Below are 5,056 nucleotides of genomic sequence, written 5' to 3' on the forward strand. Positions count from 1 at the left end.
CCTTCCTCCCTTCCTCCCCCCCTCCCTTCCTCCCTTCCTCCCCTCTTTCTCTGTGTGTATGAGTGTATGTGCGTGGTACTAGGGATTGAATTCGGAGTGCTTTACAAGTGGACTACATCCCTAGCCCTTTTTTCTTTTGAGACAGGATGTTGCCAGGTTGTTGAGGCTGGCTTTGAACTTGGGATTCCCCTACCTCAGCCTCCAGAGTTTCTGGGATTATAAGCATGCACCACTAAGCACAGCAAGTTTTTCTATTTAAACATATGTTAAATTTTTATTTACTCTTTGAAAGACCTAAAAAATAATAAAAATTATTAAATATTAATCCTTACAAATATAATTGCTCAAAAATACAACTCCACTCCATTGGATCCTTATGACATTCCCAAGGATTGAATTTAAAATGCTTTTTGTCTATTCTGTTAGAGATTTGGGGTAGTGGTGTGTATAGGAATCTGTAGGGCTAAGCTTGAGATTGAGTCATCAGCACATATATGGTATTTGAAGCTTTGGTTCTCATGGGATCACCAGGAAATAAGGATAAATTGAAAAGACAGTAGGACCAAGAATAGAGCCCTGGGCACACTAGATTTTAGAAGTCTGGTGTAGGAAAAAGATACTGAAATGGTGTAAGCAGTGATGTAGGAACCTGTGATTCATTTAGTGAAGAGTGTTTTAAAGAAGAAGTAATAAATTGGATTGAAGGATAATGGAAGATAATTAAAAGTAAAAAAGTAAAGTGAGAGAAGTTCACCTATTGGTTATTTTAAAACAATAGGAATATTTGATGACCTTGAGCAGAGCTGTTTCATTGAAGAGGTGAGGCCAAAAGTCTGTTTGGGGTTGAAGTGAGAAAGTAGAGATAAGCAACAGAGGCAACTTTTCCAGTAGATTGTTTTGTGAAGGACTAGCAGAGAAACTGGTTGGTAGGGATTTCTTAATTCACTTTGGGGGATTGGAAGAGTATTTGGAATTGGTGATATGAGCCAGGGACCTATTATAGTTTAAGTTAACATATTAAGGCTCTATATTAATACTCTAAGGACAGTGCAGAACCTTTTCAGCTTTATTCTTCTGGAATTCACTCTTTTTCCCTCCCTTTCTCAGTTTTGATGTTAAAAACTTCTGCTAAATAAATAGATGAAAAACTCATAAAGATTCTTCACAATTTGGGAACATAGTCATGTGGAAGAGGAATTGAATTTTTTTGAGTCAAGATGAAGGTATAAACTACTGTGAGACAAATTTGGAGTTCATATTCCAACTAATTTTCTAATCGTAACTGTCTAAAGAGAAAGGGATGACTTTTGAGATGATGATGAGTTCTCAGTCATGGCAATGTATTAGGCTAAATTTCTAACACCTCTGTGGGATAAGCATGTGGGTGGGAATTGTAGGCAGACCTGTAGTAGGGTGTGTACCTTGATACTGTTTGACCAGAGGTCTTGGAATCCAAGGAACAGTTACTGGAAACTGCTACTTTTTTTTTAACTTAAAAAAAAAACAAAACAAAACAACAACAACAAAAAAAAACAGAGGAAAGGTACCAAAGGGTGGGAGGCTGGGTTGTAGGGAGAAATGCTGGGGAGTTATATTGGTTAAAACAACAACAACAAAACTTCTGCTAGAAATTAACTTGCCTTTTCTGTATCAGAAACATAAAAGACTTAGTACTGGCCTGTTGGAGTTTATGATGAAAATCAATAGGGAAAAATTGAAATCTTTGTTAAGCAAATCCCATTTCCTTCTCTTTGGGGATTTATATGAACTGTCAAAATTGCTATCTAAATATTAAGATGAATTGAAATAGCATTTAATTTAGAATAGTCTTAAATTAGAATTTTACATATCATTTTCTCATGAACATTATTAGAATTATGAAAAACAGTTTCTGAAAGAAATTTTATAGGTTTTGAATAACAAATAATTAAAATATAGGAACTCTTGAAAATCTCTACTATAGGAACTGATTTACCAAGTATCTATTAAATGGGCCAGTTTGGAGCAGTCTGAATTTATAATTAAAACACTATTTTGATACTTTTCATTGTTTCCTGAAAAAAAAATTCTCTAAAAAGTGTAAAGGTTATACAAAGTAGTTTACTCTGATCACTTCTGAAGGTTTTTGTATTTTTTACTTTAGATTTTGAATATGGTTTTAAAAAAGATTTGTTTGAGAGATGTAGTTGTGCCAAATTTATTATTTTATGATTCAAGGGACTCAAAATACCTTCTCTACAACTTCGGCTTTATTCTTTGTTTTACTTATTTTGTGTTAAATTCTTAATTCTTTGTGTTATATGTGATAGTTCAGTTGTGTAAGCCTGCTTAGATCATAAAACTTTCTGGAACAATTCTTAATACTATTCCTGGAACTAGATGGCAGTTAAACAATACAGATGTCTCTTGGCTCTTGAAATTTTCATGGTTGGCTTTTAAATGAGATCATTGAACAACAAAATTATTTAAAACCAATTGTCAAGAGACCCTCCAGATTCACTTCCAAATCCATTTTTTAAAACTTTCCAAAGAGGCAGTATCTAAAAAATAAATAAATAAATAATAAAAAAAAATGTCTACTTAAAATACAGGCTTTTTAAAGGTGTTGATGGTAGTAAAATGGTTAGTTAAGCTTATTGGAGGTAACGTTTGCCAAACTACTATTTTACACGTTTATGCTCATATTTATACTTTAATATTTAGCCTCTTGGACTATGAATATAACTTCTTTGGTTCTCCTCCTATTTCAACACTAACTTCTTTTTTTATTAATTTTGTCATTGAGTTTAGGGAGAAGAGACTTCCTCTTTAGTGAATCTCTAGTGTCCTGCTGTGTTACATCATGTGTTCTAAAATTGTTTAGGAATTGGTCCCTGCCGAAGCCTTGGACAATTTCATGTCTTAAGTAATTCTGGGCTACTTATAGGTTTCCTAGTAAATTCTCTTAAGCCTCTTTTCTCATGATTTTATTCCTTTTTCCTGTAACACTCTTTCCCAACTGGTCTGTCTAGCAAATTCCTATTTATCCTTTACATTTCTGTCTAAAGATCACCTCCTAAATCTAATTCTTGCACATTTGTCTTCTTCACAGACCTACAGTGTCCAAATATAATCCGTAGCCACTAGTAGCTATTGAGCACCTTTAAATGTAGCTATTACAACTGAAGTTTTAGTAATCTAAGTATAAGTAGCTACATGTTACTACTGGCTGCAGCATAACACAAAACACATTCTATAGTGTGATCAGAGTATTTCCTATGAAAATTTAGCATCTGTGCTGAGATAAATGTATGTGTAAAACACATGTTGAATTTTGAAGGTTTACTACCAAAAAATAATAAATTTGTCATTAATAATTTTAAAAAATTTTTTAGTTGTTGATGGACCTTTATTTTATTCATTTATTTATATGTGGTGCTGAGACTTGAACCCAGTGCCTCACACATGTGAGGCAAGCACTGTACCACTGAGCCACAACCCCAGTCCCTGTCATTAATAATTTGAAATACTGATTATCTATACCATAATGTAGTGTGGTTATGTTTGGTTAAGTAGAATGTATTATTAAAATTAATTTTACCTGTATTATTTTACTTTTTTAAAAATATAAGTGCCTCACATGTGGCTCATATTTGTGACTCTCACTGTATTTCTATAGGATAGTGCTGCTGTGACAGTGAGCTCCTTAGGAACAAGGACCTTATTTTTTTCATTTTAATTTCAACGATTATTTCATCTTAAGTTTAAAATGTGCTCAGTAACCAATTAAACATAAGTAGTCTCTAAAATTGTAACTATTAAGACTTTTGAAGAATTGAAACTAAAGATTAAATTATAGGCCAGGTGTCGGGGGGCATGTCAGTAATCCCAGTGACTGGGACTGGGTCGGGGCTGAGGCAGAAGAATAAAGAGTTCAAGCCAGCTTCAGCAATTTAGTGAGGCTCTGCCTCAAAAAATAAAAAGGGTGAGGGGTGTGGCTAGTGGTTAAGTGCCCCTGGTACCAAATAAATAAATTAATTAAAGCAAATGATTTTGAAGGATTTTAGGTATATGTCTGTTTCATAGTATATTTTGATACATGATTGATATATACATAAATACCATTACACAAAGGTGGGGGGAAGAGACATAGGAAGGCATTTTTTGAGCCAAATTCTACTCACAGTTGGATCAGTAAGTTCTCATAATGGCATCTGCAAGCCAAATTCTATTAATAATCCCCATTTATAAGAAACTGAGGCAGATATTAAGTTAGTTGGCCTAAGAAACAAAAATATTAGTGGTGAAACTATAGTTTGAATTCAGGAAGTTTGGCTTTATCATTTGTATATTTTTAGCCAATATGATAAGGAAATGTTAAATCATATTTATGTACACACACACACGTATATTTATATTAGGGATTGAACCCAGGGGTGCTTAACCTCTGAGCCACATCCCCAGCCTTTTTATTTTATTTAGAGACAGGGTCTCACTAAGTTGCTTAGGGCCTCACTAAGTTGCTGAGGCTGGCTTTGAACTTTTGATCCTCCTGCCTCAGCCTCCCAAGCTGCTGGGATTACAGGTGTGCATGAACATGCCCAGCTAAAGTCGTATAGTTTTGATCTCCCACAATTATTTAACTACCCCTCAGGTTGTGAAAGGATTTGTATGAATCCTTGTATGAGCCCTAGGCAGCATATGGGGCACTGGGACACCTCCTTTGCTTTCCTGGAGTGAAGAATGTTTACTTTGGACTTACAGTCTGCTTTTATTTAAGATTTATTAATGTTCAGGAATCAAAGTCTTCATTTTTGTCCACTTAGTATAAGCTTTTATGTTTATACTCTTAGTAATAATTATTTTTACAGTTCACAGAAAAGTATAAAGAAAATGTTGCCACTGGTAAGGTGCAAGGAATATAGTGGTCCCAGGAATCACTTTCTCTCTTTTGTTAAAAGGGTTAATTTCTGTTCCATAATAGACTTTACTTATGGAGATGAAGAATATAAGCTTATTTTCTTATGAGCTATCTATTAACATTTCCCATGGAAATTTTTATTTTATATCTAATTGT

At 34.0% G+C, this 5,056-nt stretch overlaps 1 protein-coding gene across 1 annotated transcript in view; it reads left to right on the plus strand.

Annotated features, from left to right (window-relative positions):
* The window catches only part of Magi3 (membrane associated guanylate kinase, WW and PDZ domain containing 3), a 299,449-nt gene that overhangs the window by 133,077 nt on the left and 161,316 nt on the right, over positions 1–5,056 (plus strand). The window lies entirely within an intron of this gene.

The sequence above is a fragment of the Marmota marmota genome, unplaced genomic scaffold (assembly GCF_001458135.2).
Source record: "Marmota marmota marmota unplaced genomic scaffold, marMar, whole genome shotgun sequence".
Classification (NCBI taxonomy): domain Eukaryota; kingdom Metazoa; phylum Chordata; class Mammalia; order Rodentia; family Sciuridae; genus Marmota; species Marmota marmota.